The sequence below is a fragment of the Etheostoma spectabile genome, unplaced genomic scaffold, assembly GCF_008692095.1.
Source record: "Etheostoma spectabile isolate EspeVRDwgs_2016 unplaced genomic scaffold, UIUC_Espe_1.0 scaffold00002529, whole genome shotgun sequence".
Taxonomy (NCBI): domain Eukaryota; kingdom Metazoa; phylum Chordata; class Actinopteri; order Perciformes; family Percidae; genus Etheostoma; species Etheostoma spectabile.
Genome location: NW_022602910.1, coordinates 122,950 through 144,379, shown reverse-complemented (window position 1 = coordinate 144,379; position 21,430 = coordinate 122,950). Strand labels below are relative to the sequence as shown.

The window sequence follows — 21,430 nt, the reverse complement described above, 5'->3', positions numbered from 1 at the left end:
CGCCACACTTACACGAATACAGATATATACAATAATAATAATATATATATATACACATATATACATATACACACACATATATAAGGTACAATAAAATGCACTGCCGGCATATGGTAAAGGTATACACATAAATCATCCCTCTACCTGGTGTTAAAAGCCAAAGAAAAGAGGTGGGTTTTAAACATTAGGAAAAATCCAACCTTTAAGGACACCAATTTTCTTTGTGAATGAATAATTTCTTGTAAATAAATAAATGTTCTTCCATTAAATACAGGTGGCATAAGTATACACCGCCCTATGTTAAATTCCCATAGAGTCAGGCAGATGTTTATTATTGAAAGCTAGTTATTTCATGGATCAGGATACTATGCTCCCTCAACGACTGTTCCAGCTTGGGGAGACCATCCCTGGCTTTGCTGACAACAAAGATACCGAGGGCAAATGTAGTAATAGCTTCTTGGATGGCTGCAGCATTGTCGTCATTGAAAACCTGAAAAATACACCAGAGAGAATAAAACTGAGTTATTGTATAGTAATGTGAAGGATGCATAACTCTTTGTTCCCGGTCCAAACAGAGGATCAGATTGTTATGTGGTAGCTTTGAGTAGTATTGAAGTTTAGCAAAGATGTCACAGAGTTCAATTAAATGCCACTTAAGGCCATTTTAAGTCAATTTAAGACCTATTGTTAGAGAAATCATAATTCGCTCAATCAAGCATTGCAGCTTTATACAGAGTATCATATACTTGGTAGCGTTAGCTACATAATTATATACATTGTCTTAATTACTGTCATTACTTTCTTGTAACTCACTACAACATTTTGAATAATTATATAGTAAAGTGTTGTAAATTCATAACTAACATCGCGTTCGTTCGGATCTCTGAGGAAAAGGAGGCTGAAGGTCAAATTGAGAATTAAGAAAAGGTTTAATGCAACAGCAGTGATGAAGATGATAAGACAAAGACAATCAGACACAAACAAACACAATAACACTGCAGCTGACCTCGGACTGATCCACGCTTCCCTGATGGAGTCACGTGAAAGCAGTCATGAAACTTCTTAGATCACACTCATTCATGCGCTGCATGGCTGTTCCTTTTACCCTGGAGCATTCAAATCCTTTCTCATTGGTCCGTTGTTGTCATGACAGCAGGTCGAGTGTATCTTTGCTGTCCAATCAGAACCTGCCTTCTGCACCTTTGGGGGTCCCTTTTGGTTGCAGAGCAAATGGTTCTGTTGTGTAAATGTGAAACTTTAACATCAACACAGTCCAATCAACATTGTGTTGTCCCAGCCTAGACCAAGACCCCAGGGGACAGGAGACAGAAGACCACCTTTTGTTGCATAGCAGGAAACCCCTTTCCATATGTTAAAAAGAGGGGGGAAATGGGGACAGATGTATGCATAATTTTCTAACCTGGCTCCTTCAGACATTATAACTTTTTAAAACTCAACAGTAAAGCAAAATCATATTCCAATATATTCCAATCTCTAAATTTCATAAAAACAATCAAATCTAATTGTTAGTAACAATTATCAGCAAACCCTAAGATATTATTGTACATGTCTCATGATATCTGTGATGATTTTCCATGTTTCACTGCAGCATTTTTATGATTAAATATTAAAATATGAGTACCAAAATGGAAATAAGTCTTGGAATTTGTGTTTTTTATCCTTGATTGTACTTTGTGCTTTTCATGTGCAAGGCATTTTGAACAAAGTGCACAATACTCCACTGTACTCCGTTCAGCTGTTTACACCGAGTGCCTCCAATATGGCCGCCCATCCGGTTTACTGCCCAGAACGTGACGTCGGTGAAAACCCTCTGTATTACAATTAAGTATATACAAACCTTCAGTAGTTCTAGAGTCACCTGGTAAGAATACCTTTATCCAGTGTAGTTATAGAGACAGCTGGTAAAGATACGTCATAGTTAGTTACTACCCACTGCAATTAACCAAAACTGCACTAGAATATAAAAAGGCCAAAATAAAATGCATGCAAAATAGTCATTCAAGTTTTCAGATTTGCATTGACATAAACGTCTTCCACATTTACCATTTACCTGACATTCATTTTATCTATTTGTAGATTATTTTGGTTTCTTGCATGCATTTACATCTTTTCTAAAGCACACTGCACATTTATTCAGCAGTTGTTAGAATAAATAAAGTCTGCTGGTTGCAGAACTGGTTGCAGAAAGACATTGGCTTTCATACTTAACAAGCTAGCAAGCTACATTTCTGGACTAAAGTAAAGTAATTCCGCACATTGTAATCAAAACAATACACATACAATTGTGTGCTACCACATGTTATGTTTATTAAATGAAGCCCAAAATATGTCGCAGACTGGAAAGCAATATCAGCTATTGCTAGTTTGGGTTAAGGCTAGCTAACGTTAACGTTAGCTGGTGGCTACTTAACGCTAACACTCAATATTAGCTAGTGGCTACCTAACATTTACATTAGCTAGCTAGCTAGCCTAAACCGGAATCCTGCCAATGGCACAATGTTTAGCTAGCCAGCTTGTGACTTTGCCTGGAACGCTACCAAGTAGTGGGTTTTGCTTTAACACAACACACGAGGCCTTGAGTAAAGCAACTTGCTTACGTCAAATTAAACGAAAAGTCTCTAGACTTGTAGTTCTAGAGTCTTCTTGTTTAATTTGAAGATGACAGTAGGACTAATATCTAATCTGACCAGGTACTTTATTCTTACATTAACGTTCAGTCAACTCAACCCTAAACTCAGCCTCTGGAAATGCAGTCTGCTGTGAAGGATTGTGTGTGCGTGCCAGTTGGCGGTAGTTCAGAACAGCGTAAATCAAACGAGCGTATTGTTTGTTGAGTGTTTGTACTTGACTGGGATAACTAAATATTGCATGTAAATGAAAAAAACATAGACTGTATATTAAAAAGTAGAACGCAAAAGGTTGCGGAAAAGTGGGCACATTTTTACATTGTTTTTACTTTAAATGAGGCCCCTGGGGCCCCTTTCTTGTTACGGAAGTAAAAATGTGCTCAGTATTCCGCAACCTTTAGACTGTGTGAGTGATGGTGCGTAACTCTCCTACTGCTTTGTAGAATGCGTTTTAGTGACCTCCAATGGTAACAAGAATATCACAAGGATAAAGCTCCTTTATTACCCTGATGAAGCCAACAGGACTCCAATCCATTACCAGTATACTGGACGTAATTAATCTATTGGTCTATAGAAGGATAGAGTACAAGAACTACTATTGAATAAAAACAAAAATGCCCTACAAGTGGTGAATAAAAATGTTCAACCTACTAGAATTGTATTAATAAAGATGTAAGTAAACCTGTGTTTGAGCAAGTTGCACTTAGTGCAGTTGTGATGTCTATGAGTCTTATCAAACACTCAATGATGAAGTGTTAACAAGTTGTATTGCCTGTGGTAGGGATGATTTCTTGCAGACAATTTGACAGTAAATTCAAAATGTCTTCTTTTGGGTTTAACGGATTGAATCCAAAAAGCTTGTTTTAAGTCTAGTAGGGCATAAATATGCATTCCAAATCAAAATTGTGGGCAGTGAACAGAAAAATTAAGATGAAGTTGAGAGGGAAAAAATAGGAGTATTTACATCACAACTGGAAGTTTTGCTGTGTGGATTGGCAAGATCATGTAGAGAAAAAAAACAATGAGAAAAGAACAGTATTTAAAATTGTATCTCTGCGAACAGATGGTAACACTGGGGAAGTAAAGCGAAAAGGAAATACTGCACTCAGGCCCATTAGATGTGTTTACTGGATAAAATAAAGCTCAGGACAAAATGTTACAAAACTTTTCTTTACATTTTTACTATTATGTGGCACTTTCTATTGAAAGTTAAGGGAGCTCTGCAGTATCAGTGCCGAGCTCCACCCGTCTACCATGATGATTTTTGACATCATTTTTCAGACAATCTACAGCAAACTCATTTTGGTGCTGGAATGATAAACACCCTTCAATAAGACAAAGTACTTACATTTTTTTTTAAATGGCTAAAGGTAATTTTGTGTGAATTGAAAATGAGTAAATACACTTTTAGTGGAAACATTTATAGTTACACTTCATTTTATGTCCCATAGTTAGCTAAAATTAATAAAGAAAGGAACGGATATGAAACTCTTCAAAAGTTCCTGCAATGGATGATCTCAGAAAAATCAGTAAGCAGACTAAAAACGATAAAGATTTTTGAGTGTCTGGTAGACTTTTTGCTAACTTGCAGTTTGATTTGCTAACTTGCATTTTGATCCTGTATTTTATTTTTCTTTTATTATTAAAATGGAAACGCACATCTATTTTTAAATTCTGTAGGTCCAATTGTACGATGATTAGTTGATCGAATGAGAATTAACCAGTAAAATTTTTTGATAATTGAAAAGTAATTTTGTAAGCAAAAATGCCAAAACGTCCTTGGTTTTAGCCTTGGAATATTTGCTGGTTTTCTTCTAGGATAGTAATCTTTGGGTTTTGGATGTCAATAAATAAACAATTTGATCAGTGCAGCTTTGACTCCAAACAAAATTTATTTCACTCAAGATGGTTTCTTTCAGTTTTTCTAGTCTTAAAATGTAGCAGTTCTTTCCAGGAAATTCCAACAACAACAAACAAATAACTGTCTTGTAACATTGTCACTATAGTTACAGCATAGTTAACTTCTTGGGGAATTAAGGGACACGTAAAATAAAGTGTCTCCAAAAATGAATCAACAATGAAGAAATTGCTGTTGTTGGATTAATGAAGAAAAATAACTTTTGCATGATAATCTGTATAAACCCAAATGCACTTATTAATTAAACATGTACATATGACGTTTCCAACAAGGCACAGCTCTTCAAATAAAATAACTACTTTTTTACATATAATAGCAAGAGTAGTAAAGGTAGAAGGCCACAAAGGCACTCTGAAAAATGCTATTAGCTGAACGATCCAAATGTCACATCAGTAGAACAGAAGCAAGGAGGGGCAGATAATATTATGTGTATATATATTACTGTGATGGAAAGGAGTTAAGATGCCAATTCCTCAGTTTTTTATCACCTTATCGTGGTGGACAGGTTTGTGTGTCCCTTTGAAACTGAGGGCTGTGTTGTCTGGAGCTGTGTGCTCCTGGTAGGGTCTCCCATGGCAATGTGGTCTCAGGTGAGGGGCCCGACAAAGAATGGTTCAAAAACCCAGTAGGAATCAGTGGGAGGGAGATAGAGTAACCCTGCCCAGAGGAAGCCCGTGGCCCCTGTCTGGATCCAAGACCAGACTGCGGGCTCGTTAGCGAGTGCCTAGTGGCCGGGCACAGCCCGAAAAAGCTACATGGCGCCTGTTGCTCCGTATATATATATATATATATATATATATATATATATATATATATATATATATATATATAACCGTTTAGCATTCAAACAAAGATAGTAATATAAACACAAACACACACACACACACATGCACACACACACACACACACACACACACACATCATTCACATTACCCACGCTGAAATATAAGCTTAACCACAATAGAGTTTGTGAGTCAGCAGATGCAAAGCATGTAGAAACCTGGACCAGCAAGGTTACAGTAAGTCTGGTTAAATTTAGAAACAAAGTTGCCTCATCAGACGTGCTACTTTCATCCTTCTTTCAATCCTGTATTTAGCACTTAGTCATTTGGCATGCACCATGATTCTGAAAAGCTTTGATGCAACGCCAATGCATAGAGTAGAACACCTCTTCATTTTAGAAAAATGAGTCACGCCCTGTCGAAACTGAATATGCTCTAGCATCCCTGCAGAAAAGAGGAAATGCCTACCAGAAACCCTTAACAGATACTGAGGGCTTAAAAAAGAAAAGGATGCAGTGTAAAATAAGGGGAGATGTTTGGGAGATGCATGGCTGCGCAGTGTGTTCTCTGAACACCCTATGCTTAAGTGAGACTCAGTGGATGAAACAGAAATCATGGACTTTTATAAATTGGAGGTCTAGGAAATATTGTGTGTATGTAACTCAAAATACTTGATTTTGCGATGGCATTAATACAAAAGTGCAACCAAACTTGTAAATATTTTTTGCATTGTTGTGATAACAGTTCAAATAACAAAAATCAAAATAAATACATTCAATAAGAGTTTCCAGTAAGAGTAAACTTGGTCTTCATCTTTTTCAGATAACAAAACAAATAACAAAATAACAAATGCAACCTTCTGAAAACAAATATGAATATTAGTTTCTTAACTTAAAAGGTATCATTTGTAGGATTTAACAATAAAAAACATTGTATAGACTAATGCAAAAGTGATGCCTCTAACCATCACCTATGTAGCCAATAGAAGTGCCTGGTGACTCCGACCTGTGGCCCTTTGCTGCATGTCATTCTCCCCTTTCATGTCTTCATCTGTCTGTATAAATAAAGGTAAAAAAAAATGCCCCCAAAAATAGTTTACAAAATATATACTGAATAGATATAGTTCAGGAGTAGGATCCTGTGTATCCATCGGAAAGTAACTTTCCTTTCTGTTTGCAAATATGATTCTAAGTTGTTACCTGTACATCACTGTGTTAGCTGTACATATTTTGTTATCATCTTAGTTAGCAGTGTTAGCTCTCACACATCTGTAAGCAATGTTCCCTTTATAAATCACAGATTACACAGATAAGTGTGCGTATGTGAATCAGCCTCATATTCTGCCCTGTACCAATTTTCAACCATAGTCAATGAAAAGCACCTTGTGAATGCTGATACAGTAAGCATGTTAATGACCCTGAGAGTTGTTCTTTCGTGACTCTGAATCATGCCGACTGGTGGAGAAAAAGCAAAAACCTCTCAGACGCTTGGAAATTGCTGAAAAGTGAACTATAATTTGGCTTTACCGGGGGGTTACCGTAAGTTGTGAATGTAGACACCTTGCCAAAAGCACAGCATCAACTATATCCCCCACTCAGAGATACATTGGGGTTCAAAAGTTTGGTCACCCCAGGTAAAAATTTGTGTTAATGTGCATAAAGAAGCCAAGAAAAGATGGAAAAATCTCTAAAAGGCATCAAATGACAGATTAATTCAATTTCAATTAAATTTTAAATGTAGTGTAAATTCATAACAAGAGTTATCTCAAGACACTTTACAGATAGAGTAGGTCTAGACCATACTCCAGAATTTACAAGGACCTAACAGTTCTAGTAGTTCCCTCCAGAGCAAGCAACAGTGCGACAGTGGCAAGGAAAAACTCCCCTTTAAGAAGACACCTCGGACAGACCCAGGCTCTTGGTAGGAGGTGTCTGACAACCGGTTGGGGTTAAAATGAAGAGTGGCAATGACAGTCCCAAAAAATAGTAGTTTTTAGTAGTTCTTTGTGGTAGTTCATGGCATAGTAGGGCACTGTGCAGCATTACAAGGGCACCGCAGATCGTGGCAGGATGTAACATGGCATCGCAGAACGTGTAGCGGGACCATGGCGACAGCTGCAACCATGATTTTGGAGCCTCCCTGATCCAAGAAAACATGCTGGGCAAAAAAGAACTAAAAGACTCCAGGGAATGACTCCTCAGAGCCAGGTTAGTAACAAGCATTTCACATTTTATCATATTATTGATTATATGATAGATAAATCTGACAACTATGACGAGAAGCAGGTGGGCCGGGTTAGGCAGACGCTGCGACTACTCACTTCTTAACTTTACTCAATTCAAATCAATTTTAGAGGTGCTCAGTGCATCATGGGAAGTCCCCCCAGCAGTCTAGGCCTATAGCGGCGTAACTAAGGGATGGTTCAGGACTTTCCTGAGCCAGCCCTAACTATAAGCTCTATCAAAGAGGAAAGTCTTAAGCCTACTCTTAAATGTGGAGATGGTGTCTGCCTCCTGAACCCAAACTGGAACCTGGTTCCACAGGATAGGAGCCTGATAGCTGAACGCTCTGGCTCCCATTCTACTTTTGGAGACTTTAGGAACCACAAGTAACCCTGAATTCTGGGAGCGCAGTGCTCTTGTAGGGTTGTAAGGTACTATGAGCTCTTTAAGATAAGATGGTGCCTGACCATGAAGAGCTTTGTAGGTGAGAAGAAGGATTTTAAATTCTATTCTAAGAGAAGCTAAAACAGGAGAAATGTGATCTCTTTTCCTGGTTCCTGTCAGAACACGTGCTGCGGCATTCTGGATTAGCTGAAGTGTCTTTATAGACTTTTTTGAACAGCCTGATAATAAAGAATTGCAGTAATCCAGCCTAGAAGTAACAAATGCATGGACTAGTTTTTCTGCATCATTTTTAAACAGGATAGTCCTGATTTTTGCAATATTACGTAGGTGAAAAAAGGCAATCCTTGAAATTTGCTTTATGTTGGAATTAAAGGACATGCCCTGATCAAAGATAACTCCAAGATTCCTCACAGTGAGGCTGGAGGCCAGGGTGATGCCATCCAGAGTAACTATCTCTTTTGATAATGCGTCACGGAGGTGCTTGGGCCCCAGAGCAATAACTTCAGTTTTATCTGAGTTTAACATTAGAAAATTACAGGTCATCCAGGTTTAAATATCCTGAAGGCACATTTGAAGTTTAGCTAACTAATTAGTTTCATCCGGCTTGATCAATAGATATAATTGAGTATCATCTGCATAACAATGAAAGTTTATGGAGTGTTTCCTGATAACATTACCTAAACAAAGCATTTATAAAGTGAACAGGATTGGACCGAGCACAGATGCTTGTGGGACTCCATGACTGACTTTGGCGTGCATGGAAGATTCATCGTTAACATGAACAAACTAAGATCGATCTGATAAATAAGACTTAAACCAGCTTAGAGCAGTTCCTTTAATTCAACTAAATTCAATTCAATTATATTTATAGTATCAATTCATAACAACAGTTATCTCGAGACACTTTACAGATAGAGTAGGTCTAGACCACACTCCAGAATTTACAAGGACCCAACAGTTCTAGTAGTTTCCTCCAGAGCAAGCAACAGTGGCGAGGAAAAACTTCCTTTTAGGCAGAAACCTCGGACAGACCCAGGCTCTTGGTAAGCGGTGTCTGACGGGCCGGTTGGGGTTAGAATGAAGAGTGGAAATAAAAAAAATAGAAAAAATAGTAGTTTGTAGCAGTTCTTTGCAGTAGTTCATGGCATAGCAGGGCACTGTTCGGCATTACAAGGCACAGCAGGAAGTGGCAGGGCACAGCAGAGTGTAGCAAGATGAACATGGCATCGCAAAACGTGTAGCGGGACCATGGCGACAGCTGCTACCAGGATTTTGGAGCCTCTCGGATCCGAGGGAACATGCTGGGGAAAAAAAAAATTCTGGGACATGGATGTACATAAATGGAAAGATAGAAAGATAGAGGAGAGAGGAGCTCAGTGTGTCAAAGGAAGTCTCCAGCTGTCTAAAACTATTACAGCATAACTAAGAGGGGTAAAGACAGGGTAAAGAGAGGAGCCTGGTTAGGCTAGAACTCTCCCCAACTGTATCGGGCTGTATGCCGAGTCTCCCTCTAGTTTTATTATATTCTTGATTATATGATAGATCGATCTGACAACTATGACGAGAAGCAGGTGGGCCGAGTTAGGCGGACGCTGCGACTCCTCACTCCCTAACAATATTCAATTCTATGCCCTTACTATAAGCTTTATCAAAGCATAACTAAGAGAGACAGGGTAAAGAGAGGAGCCTGGTCGGGCTAGAACTCTCCCCAACCGGATCGGGCTGTATGCCAAGTCTCCCTCTAGTTTTATTATATTCTTGATTATATGATAGATAGATCTGACAACTATGACGAGAAGCAGGTGGGCCGAATTAGGCGGACGCTGCGACTCCTCACTCCCTAACAATATTCAATTCTATGCCCTAACTTTAAGCTTTATCAAAGCATAACCAAGAGAGACAGGGTTAAGAGAGGGGCCTGGTCAGGCTAGCACTCTCCCCAACCGGATCGGGCTGTATGCCAAGTCTCCCTTTAGTTTTATTATATTCTTGATTATATGATTGATAGATCTGACAACTTTGACGAGAAGCAGGTGGGTCGGGTTAGGCGGACGCTGCAACTCCTCACTCCCTAACAATATTCAATTATATGCCCTAACTATAAGCTTTATCAAAAAGGAAAGTCTTAAGCCTACTCTTAAATGTGGAGACTGGATCAAGGTTGGGTTTTTTTCAGAAGAGGTTTAATTACAACTACTTTAAACTACTGTGGTACATAGCCTGTTAATAAAGACCACTTGTAATAATCCACTTGTTAACACTGTAGCAACCAGTTGTTTTAATTAGCTCTTTTTAAATTCATTAAATACTTTCACCAGACCAACTTAATTTCTCCCGGGCCCTAAATATTTGTGTCTTTTGTTTTCCTCATTGCATTAGTTGTGTTTATTATTTGTTCTTTTATAGTTAATGTTTAAATAAATGTTGTTTTTTGTTACAATAAATCATTTTGCATAGTTAAACTTAACCACGCCTCTGATCTCTCTGTGGCCTTGCCTGCGTAATGGGAATCCCTGGGATTGTTGATAATCAAATTCATATGTTAAACTCTTTGGGTGAACGACCCAAGGTGGCGTTGTCAAAATATGCTAACTTTGGCTAAGCCCTCCATTGGGCCTGGTTACACAAAGCTCCTCTTCTGTTTACCTTTGATTTAAATAATTTCAATAGTTGGGGGGCAGACTAGGTAACTCCTGGAATGGAGGAGCAGAAAAGTGTGGTAGACTGCCACTCTACCTCTTGGTCCCAACTCTGGATTTTCAAGGATTAGGTCCACTAGTTAAACTTTTCAAGATTTCTAGAAATGAGAGTTGCTCCATTCCATGTGGGATGAATGCCATCTCTGCGAATCAGACCAGGTCCTCCCCAAAAAGACTGCCAGATAATCCGAGTTGGTTTCTCGGTGGGTGTGTTGCTGAGTGGGGAAAATCTGTTAGAAACGTGAACAGGCTGGTGGTGGTCCGTGGCCTTTGAAAGCTTACGACTATTTCTGCCTCGAACAGTCACCCAGGCACATTTTCCTGGCTACTCAGGAGTAGCCGGGAGACGGCTACCAGAGGCTAACTCAGGCTCAGGCCGGCCCACACCGACCACGGGGGGTGGTTAGCTACAGTAACTAACGACTGATCTATCGTGGTGCAGATCCAGACTTCTAACTCACTAAGCCTCGCCTCCATGTCTATAAATAAACTACACTTGTTACACATACCATTGCCGCTAAAGGATGCAGAGGAGTAACTAAACATCTCACACATCAAGCAAGAGAAAGTAGGAGAGAGAGACGACATGGCTAAGTGCTCAGCTAAAGTACGGTAGCGTTAGCTACCAAGCTTTCAAAACAAATGTTATTTAACAAAAGTCACTGAAAAATGTAAAACAAATGCTTATGCCTAATCCCCGTTGATGCAAGCTCTAAGCAAAGCAAATGTAGTTTAATGCACAACACTTATCTCAAGTTCAAGTCACTTAACCAGATAAGGCTAACTGCTAAGCTAAAGTCGCTAACAGCGAAGCTAATGTACGGTGGCGTTAGCTACGAAGTTCAAAAACTGTTATTTGACGAAAGTCACTGAAAATGTAAAGAACTGTGAGTGCTTTGGCAGAACTACTATAAGAATAGGTGTTTAGCGGACAGTTAGCCGCTGTACTAGCAAATCTAATAAATTGAACTGGTATTCAGTGGGCAGCAACACGCTACCAACACACAAGCACAGGAAACGGAAATGAGTCAGGTACGCTTACCGCAACAGGTTGATTAGACATTCGTATTATATGTCACAAGAAGTTAGATTTAATTTCCCTCACCTACACTTTCAAAATAACAGAAAACAAAAATATGGCGTCTCCAAATGTTTGGGCACCCTGCAGAGTTAATACCCTGTACTGCCCCCTTTGGCAAGTATCACAGCTTGGAAACGCTTCTTGTAGCCAGTCAAGAGTCATTCAATTCTGGTTTGGGGTATCTTCGCCCATTCTTCCTTCCAAAAGTCTAACAGTTCTTTGAGATTTCTTGGCTGTCTGTCACGCACTGCTCTTTTAAGGTCTATCCATAGATTTTCAATTATGTTAAGGTCAGGAGATTGTGAAGGTCATGGCAAAACCTTCAGTTTACCTCTCTTGATGTCATCCACCATGCATTTTGAGGTGTGTTAAGAATCATTATCCATTTGTAGAAACCATCATCTGGTATTAAGGTATACGGTATTAAGTGAGCATCCAAAATTTGCTGAAATTTTATTTAATCTATTTTTCCTTCTACTCGAGAAATGTTCCCCGTGCCACTGGCTGCAATACAACCCCAAAGCATGATTGATCCACCCCCATGCTCAACAGTTGGACAGAGGTTCTTCTCATTTATTTCTGTGCCCTCTCTTCTCCAAACGTACCTTTGCTCATTCCGGCCAAAAAGTTGTACTTTAACCTCATTGGTCCACAGAACTTGTTCCCACAATGCATCAGGCTGGTCAATATGTTCATTTGCAAACTTCAAACGCTGATTTTTTAGGTGAGGACGTAGAAGAGGTTTGTACGAGTATCTCTTTATAGTGGAATGGTGTAGCACCCAATCCAGTTTATGCCAGGTCTTTCTGGATGGATCGTGCAGTTAAATGTGGGTTTTGACTTGCTTTTCCGTGTAATATTTGTCTTGGTCTTCCAGATCTTGCTTTAACTTCCACTGTACCTGATGACTGCCATTTCTTAAATACATTCCAAACAGAAGATATTAGCATCTAAAAACGCTTTGCTATCTTCTTATAGCCTAGAAATCTAAACTCCTTATCCATAGAGCAAGGCAACGCTATTACCTCATGGTGCTAGACCTAGTCACCTTCTTGCAATAAGCTTAAGATACAGTGATTATTTTGCAGATATTCCCACTTTTAAATCCTCAGATGGTAATATTAGAACTTACCCTGTTGAAATAAATAAATCCTTTCAGACATTTTATTCCAATCTATATAAATTTTGAGTTTACGGTGGAAAAATCTCAGTGTGACAGCTGGTTAAATCAGCTTGACTTGCCTCAGTTATCAGCAGAGGAATCAATTAGCTTGGACAGATTAATTTCTGTTGGGGAATTAAGACTGGCAGTACAGAATATTCAAAAAACTAAAATCAACAGGCTTTGATGGGATTCCCCCTGAATTTTATGCAACTTTTTTGGAACAGCTGGGCCCTTTTCTTCTTGACATGATTAACTTCTTTATTGAAAAGGGTGAATTCTTAATGGATGTTAACACAGCCTTGATTTCCATACTCCTGAAAAAGGAAACAGATCCTATAGAGTGTTCTAGCTTTAGGCCTCTGAGCCTGCTTAACCCTGACATGAATATCTTTGCAAAGCTCCTAGCTCGCCATTTAGAGTCTCATATGTCAAAATTAGTTAGCCCTGACCAAACAAGATTCATAAAAAACGAGACTGGCAGCAGATAATGTTAGACGCCTTCTTCACATTGTTACTGCGGCGGAGGACTGTAAGACCCCAATGTCACTTCTTTCTCTTGACGCAATGAAAGCCTTTGACAGACCAGAGTGGCCATTTTTATGGTCAGTCTTAGAGGTGATGGGCTTTGGTAAAACTTTCATTGGTATTATATTCTAATCCCTCAGCCAGAGTTTTATCTGGACGCACCTCCTCCTCTTTATTTCCAATCCCTAGATCTTCCCGCCAAGGTTGCCCCTTGAGTCCTTGACTATTTGTCCTCTCTCTAGAGCCGCTGGCTCAAGCCATTCGTCAATCGATTATGGTTTCACCAACATGCATTTGTTGTACAGAAAATCATCTCTCAGTTTTTTGCGAATGATGTTTTGGTCTTTTTAGTGAACCTTTATTAGTCTCTTCTTCACCTTGTGTCCATTATGCAAGGAGTATGGAAGCTTATCAGGCTTTAAAATTAACTGGGCAAAGTCTACTTCATTTAAAACTGACCCGCAACTCAACCATCTCTGCCGACATCCCCATTGTAAAGCAGTTTAAATATTTAGGCAGTGTGGTCTTCCCCTGCTTAAACCATATCATTAAACATAACTATTCTGTTGCTCTGAACAGTGTTTTGAAGGATATGGAGAAAAATGGATATGTCTCCCCATGTCTACTCAAGCCCGTATCTCAGTGGTTAAAATTAATGTTTTACCCAGGGTCAATTTTATGAGCTCTATGTTACCTCTCCTCCCTCCTGCTGGCTACTGGCGCAAATTACAATCAACAGTACCGAAATTTATCTGGAAAGGCAAGCCGCCACAACTTAAGATGTCTACTCTACAGAGGAAGAAAGAGGATGGTGGCCTTTCAGTTCCCAACTTTAAACATTATTTTTGTCATTTGTGTTAAGACCCCTTCTCACTTGGCCCAGAGTTGTCTGTCTGCTGGCGTACCTTGCGGGTGCTATGACAGAGCCTTGTTCACTCCAAGACGTACTCTTTGCCAAAGTTTCTGGGCATGTGATTGCCCAGATCTCGCTCTCGAATGGCATAGTCTATGGTCTTAGATTCAAGCAATCCAATCCAGATCATTCGTAGATTCACCATAATTTCATACAAAGGACATATCTCACCCCCGTGAAATTGCATTACATGAAAATAATTAACCGCCTTTTATGCACTTTCTGCCCAATAAAAGCACAAGGTACATTTCTTATGTTCTGGGAGTGCTCTCTTGTTGGTCAGTTCTGGAACAATATTGCATCCAAAATTTCCACTTTGATTAATAATACTGTGCCTGTTACCGTCACTGTTGTGATTATGAATGACCTGTCAGCCTTTCAGCTCTCTAAAGCTCAAAAACATGCTGTGTTTGCTGAACTTATAGCTGGACTTATTTGTTTGTTCATGCATGCTTTCTTTTTTGGATGTCACGTGCATGGCACTTTCGACCGCTTGTATGGCTAGAGCCCCGGAGAAGACTTTGGAGACTTGGCACAGCATTGCTGAGTACTTAAAGGCAATGCTGTAGCCTTTTCTTTTGTTTGCGTATGTGATTGGGCCCTTGTCTTGTGTCCGTCTGTTTGTGTCTGTCTGTTTCTGCATGTGTTGTTTTGCCTCCCTCCCTCCCGTTTTTCCTCTCTGGGATTTTGTGGCCCTGGGACACGTTCCAGTGTGTTGTTGGTAACTGTTCATGAATGTTATGTATACATTTTTTTTCTGAAACTAAAAACAAAAATTTGATCACAAAAAAATTGATTAGAGGTGTAATAGGTTAATTGTCTGATAGGAAAATTAGGTGCAGAATGACAAAAAAATACCTCATGATATCAGTACTGGTTAGTAGCTCATAAAACCTTATGTTATAAAACCCAAACCATCCTTTTAAGACTAAAGTGTTCATAATAGTTTCCCATTTAGTCTTTGATTTTGTACTATTGAGATTTTAGGTGCTTTATTGGTATCAATCCAGAGAGAGGATCAACAGACTTCTGGGGCAAGTTTGTCTCCTAGAATGGAGTGATGGTCCAGAGAAGACGGACAAAGTGAATGCAAACACTACTGAAGAACCTCCTTTCCTTTTGAATGGGACTTCATATAGGTCAGTGAGCTGACATCACTTTAAAAAATGGTAAACATGCCTCCCTCATTGGACTGTTTTAGGAGGGAAGAGCCTACCACAAAGCCTATAATCCATAGTTGTTTCCCAAATGTTATTACATTGTAAATGCTATTAATGCATATTTTCAAAAGGTTCTTTCTGGTGTATGTTCTTAAAATGGTCCAACACACAGTTACAAAAACTTCTTACTGGGGCTGGGACGATATGCTTGTGTCCAGATTTGCTTGCCTTTGATAAAGTGGTGCTGATTGGATTTGTATTGCATTTTCATGTATTGCAATTCTAGAAGTATTGTGATTCAATAGTTTTGAGTACTGAAAATAGATATGATGAAGTGATCAGTAGTACCGTATAAACAGAAAATATTTTGGTCAATCATTGGTAAAATATGTCTACAAATGTCACTAAGTTGGAGAGTCCACTTCAAGTTTAGTAAAATAAATGACTCATAATGACTTGTGCATCAGTTTTTTCTCTTGTTTGGTCAGAGGCAGTCTGGCATTTGGCTAATCAAAAGTCTCTTTTGGTTAGTTTCTCTGGGTCATCCAAGTTTTCCGTTGTTTTTAAATAAAAGTGTTTCAAAATTGTTTATTGCCTAATGTTTATAATTAATCACAATAATGCAGATTTCTGCAGCCTACAAAACAATAAGGTTATAAAGTAAATTGCATTAGAGATTGCTGTTTTTAATGTTTTAAACTGCTAAATTTGCTTGTTTTATTATCAATTACGCCTGCCTACAGTAAAACGTTGGAATTTAAAGTAATCTACTGGCAACCCCCTAACAAGAATGTGACTGTAAATTCAAATAATCACACAAATATACTACATTTTCCTTTTTTATTATGTAATCATATAGTATGTAGGAATGCAGTGTATTGCAGGTGTCTGCTGCCAGTGTTTTATTGTAAAGTGTAAAAACATGAGAAATGTGTTGTTTGATATTTACAGTAACAGGCTGTAAAGTCATTTAACAGTATGAATATTGTTTAATAACAAAGTGCTGGCATCTCTGCTTACAGCACTTTACTGTTAATTTACATGAAAATTCTTTACAGTGCAGAGGCCGTGCCATCTGCGTGGATTTTCTCTTTTCTTCTTATTTTTGTACGTGCAGGACGTTTACGGGCGTCAGCAAAAAGCTTTTAGGTCCCACGTGGGTGTGTAACCCCCAGCCAATAACAGCATGCAGGTTGTGCTGCTTTTTAGACCCAGAAGCTATGTCCACTTCTTTAAAACAGAATGCTTTAGCAGTTTGCTAGTTTTGCTGTGATGTCCATCTCCAAGGTAATGTTAGAGCTTCCTGCTGTGCCATATAGTTCTGATAACAAGCTTCATAAGAAAAATGGTTAGTTTTAGGTATTAGGTAACTGATTGGTCACTGTCTGTGGAGACATGTTTACACCACACCCTTACGGATACTGTTGCAGAAAGTAATTTGCCAACATGTATGACCTAGGTCAGGGGTGTCAAACGTACGGCCCGCGGGCCTGAACCGGCCCGCCAAGGGGTTTTATCTGGCCCGCAGAATAAATCTGAAAGTTAAAAATTGCAATGAGACATGAGCTAGAATTTTTTTAATAAGCTGCTATTCCTAAATTGTCCACTAGGGGCGCACTGTTTTAGACATGGAGCAGATGAAAGAAGAAGAAAAAACAATGCTGAGACAGACACAGCTAATGTTCAATGATTACTACGACACATCTACTAACTTTTGTACTCACCTTTACACCCTCATTAGCCAAAATGTCTTTGTCAAAAAGGAGAAAAGTGGATATTGAGTGTAGAGTTTTCCAAGGTAAATGGACAGATTCCTATTTATTCACCTGTCGGTGTTTAAGAAATATAATATTCGGCGCCACTATGACCCTCAGCATGGTGAAAAATACGACAGCCTGCAAGGACAACTGAGACGAGAGCAGATAGATGAGTTGCTGGTGGGTCTGAAGAAACAGCAGTCCGTTTTCACTCGGAGCGGAGAGGTCAGTGAAGCAGCGGTAAAATACGGTGACCAGACGTCCCCGGCTGGATCTGTCCCTGGACCTGTCCCCGGTTTTCACTGTGACTGACAGACCCAAAATTGGAATGAGGGAAAGAAAACTGACCAAACGGAGCCGATCGAGCAGCGCTGCTCAGGTCTCAAGGAGTGGTTTTAGAAAGCCGTGTTTTACGATGCTAAAATGACTGATTATTTACATGGAGTCTGGTGGGTTTTTTATGTTTAAAAAAAGGATCTTAATCTTTAACAGAAAGGTCAACCTCCTTAGAAAGCCTTCCCATAATGTTATCAGACACTTAGAACATTAATCTGAGTCTGTCAGAAGCAAAACGAGCACTTTTATGAACGTAAATACAAGCTGGACAATTATCCTATTAACTTCCATTGTAGCTTGTTTCTGCCGACTGCAGCAATCTCGTTTAATACTGCATCAATGTCAAAGGAAAATATTTCCTCAATAGTTTATCTTGTATCCGATACTCAGCTCTAGGTCTAGTGTCCCCATTTTAAGTTTTACAAAAATCAAAAACATGATGTGTTTTGGAGATAGGCCTATATACGCTTCTGAGCTGAAAATGTCCCCGGATTTTGTATGAGAAATCTGGTCCCCTTACGGTAAAAGCCACCTACATAATTTCTAACAAATTGCATTAGCATTTACTTCTTTCCACTAAAACAAAGGGAAACACATGGATTTGTTGTTTTTTATAGCTATGATGAGCTGTGCTATGATTTTAATGGTCCGGCCCACTTGGCATCAAATTAGGCTGTGTGCGGCCCCTGAACTAAAATGAGTTTGACACCCCTGACCTAGGTAGACCAGGAATCTGAATACATTTGGTGATAAGGGTGTCAAGAAATTAAGTCACAATCTGGACTTTCAAATTAAAATTATTCAGGAACAGGAAACAGGACATTTTTTGGGGGACATCAACTTACTAGCCCAAACATTTAAAGGGTTTTTGTTTAAAATGTTACGTTTTTAACATTTTTAACATTCACTAGTAGCCAAATCCAGAAGTATTAAACTAGGCATGATGAACGCGCAAAATGGACGCAAGCAGACCCGCAGGACGTCACGTTTTGCCAAGTGTAAAACAAACATGTGTTGAAGTGCTGCAAATCAACATTACAGCCCGTCAAAATGCAGGAGACCCATCAACAGAACTTGTTTACCATTGCACATTAGCCTAGCAGCTAGCGTCCTTTCCTTCGGCTTATAGCTTAATTCCGACAAAACTGCACGGTTGAATTTCAGCCTGCGTGTACGTTTTGTAACCTAAACAGAGCAGCTTACATTGGTTATATTAAAGAGAGCAACAAGTTACCAAACTGCTCTCTGTCTGCTCAGCTGCCCTAACCCTTTCTTCTTCAGGGTGCAAAGTTTCTTCCTGAGACTATTTAGCAGAGCCACCGTTGCTGCGTCTGGAGCGTAGCTTTACCCAAGACCATGATTGGTGATTGGTTTAAAGAAATGCAAACAACCCAGAGAGTTTTATCCTCCTATCCTAAAATGTATGGGTGTAGCCATAACTTACTCTATATGTAGAGCTAGAATGATAGAGCTGGCAATGCGAGACTACTATTACCGCTAGTAAAATTGAAGCCCTTCTGGATAAGACAAATTACACTTTCATAGATTAGATTAGATTAGATTATACTTTATTTATCCCACGACGGGGAAATTCTGTCGTTACAAGTAGCAGCATAGCAGCAACAGCAAAAAAACAGAAAAACAAAACAATAACACACAAACAAGTAAGCACGAAGGAAATACAAGGCAAGAAATACAAGGCAAGAAATACAGGCAAGAAATAGACAATGAAAATATGGTAGACTGAGTAAGTAAAATGCCGTCAAACAAAAGGAATTTTAAAGTGCGGTTGCCATGATAAGAGAAACAATATTGCGGTGTAAGTGACGTTAAAAATTAAGTTAAGTTGAATGTGTAATTAGAGCAAAGAAGCAAGAGTCGGTAGCATAATTTAAATTATATTAACCTGAGACCATAAATATTGAAAAGTAAGTACTTGTAATAAAATAATATAAATACCAATATTAAAGATAAACAGAAAGTGTGTGATGTAGATGGGAGAAAAACAGTAACAGAAACTACAACACTATCAGGTAGAGCAGGTGTTGTAGAGTCTGACAGCGGCCGGGATGAAGGACCTGCGGTACCTCTCCTTCTTACACCGTGGGTGTATCAGTCTGCTGCTGAAGGAGCTGCTCAGGGACCCCACAGTGTCATGTAGGGGGTGAGAGGTGTTGTCCATGATGGATGTCAGCTTGGCTAACATCCTCCTCTCCCCTACTTCCTCTATGGGGTCCAGAGGACAGTCCAGGACAGAGCTCGCTCTCCGGATCAGTCTATTGAGTCTGCTCCTGTCCCGGTCCGAGCTGCCCCCCCTCCATATTAATATGAATTTTTCATGCAACTGTGTAAAAAAACTGAGGCCGGTTTAGAAGAAGAAACATACTGAACTCACTGTAGAGCACTTGTTGCTGTAGAAAATTAACTGCATTTTATTTCCTGTATACAGCAAGGTTTTCTCTGTTGAAGTTTGAGAGAAGTTTATTGTAAGTGCATTGCACCTTATTTTTACATGGTATGTGATATGGTCTCAGCCCTAGTCACATGACCAATTACTGTTTCCATGATAACTTTTAGAAAATGTGTACTTTATTTAGACTTTGTGAACCCCTTTTATAAAATCCTGGAATCATCCCTGCTTGAGTCACATGATCTTAAGATTATGCCTATCTATAGATACTAGCATGGGGGTGACTCTTAGGTATTACATTGAATTCTGTATGTAAATTTGCTATTGTTTTTATCCATGCTAGCAGTAAGGCTCTTTTAATAGCAATGCCGTGCTGTTGGTCGGTTCACCACTTTGGGTCAGAATTCTCAACAACCATTTGACGGATTACTGTGGCATTTTGTATAGACATTTTTGAGGAATCCTACTGACTGCATTGATCACCTGACTCTTCTTCCAGTGCCATCAGAAGGTCAAACTTTTCTTTTATTCTGTGAAATATTTCATCATCTACAAGATGGACTGCCATTTATTTATTTTAACAAACATTCTAGTTTCCCTGAAGATGTATACCCTAATGAAGTTGGTGATTCCCAGACTTTTTTTTGGATTCATAATTCTGGAATGATTGTATTGAACGACACTGTAGTTCCAAACTGAATTAAAAAGCTTCAGGCCTACAAACAATTGTGTCAACATAAACACAGCACTTTCAAACTGGAGAGAGGCGGCAAAAACAAAATACCCAGGAAACGCTCATTTGTTCCTCGGGTGTGTTTGACTACGTTTTGTTTTTCAAAATGTATGGGGATACAAATAATTCCGCAGAGGCAGTGACATGTATACCAGAAAGGAGGACATCCCACTCACAAATCCACATGTATTGATGGGGAAATGTGGGGAAAATGAAGAAGTGTCGTCAAAGTTTCAACAGCAGCTAGAGGGCTTTATCATTGGAATGTGAACATATGTAGCTTATGTGCATTTGCAAAAACGTTATTCCTGAAATTCCCATGAGCCCATAGCAAATGCTATTCAAACAGAATGATGATTTAAATTATTTAATTTCTATCAGGAACACCCGGAGAAAGTTCCAATCCACGTGACTCAAAGACCAAACAACATTTCTGTGTCTGGTTGCCCAAACGGGTGTGTCTGTGTGTGTGTGCGTGTGTGTGTGTGTGTGTGTGTGTTTGTGTGTGTGTGTGTGTGTGTGTGTGTGTGTGTGTGTAGGGAATCCCTATTTACGTCCTTGAAATAGATGAGAGAACCCGACCATGCAAACCACAACAGTGTGGAATATATACTTTCCATGCGGTGTGTGACCATCTTTTGTTCCTGCTGTCCTGCCCTCTCATACTTCCTCCATA

The 21,430-nt window shown here is 39.3% G+C and overlaps 1 long non-coding RNA gene across 1 annotated transcript; it reads left to right on the top strand.

Moving 5' to 3' along the window:
- Positions 1 to 1,729: 1,729 nt before the first annotated feature.
- Positions 1,730 to 20,982, top strand: LOC116675971 (uncharacterized). The gene is made up of 3 exons (XR_004328570.1): positions 1,730 to 1,833; positions 3,050 to 3,054; positions 20,972 to 20,982. It is a non-coding gene; the product is annotated as an uncharacterized LOC116675971 (long non-coding RNA).
- The last annotated feature ends 448 nt before the right edge of the window (positions 20,983 to 21,430 follow it).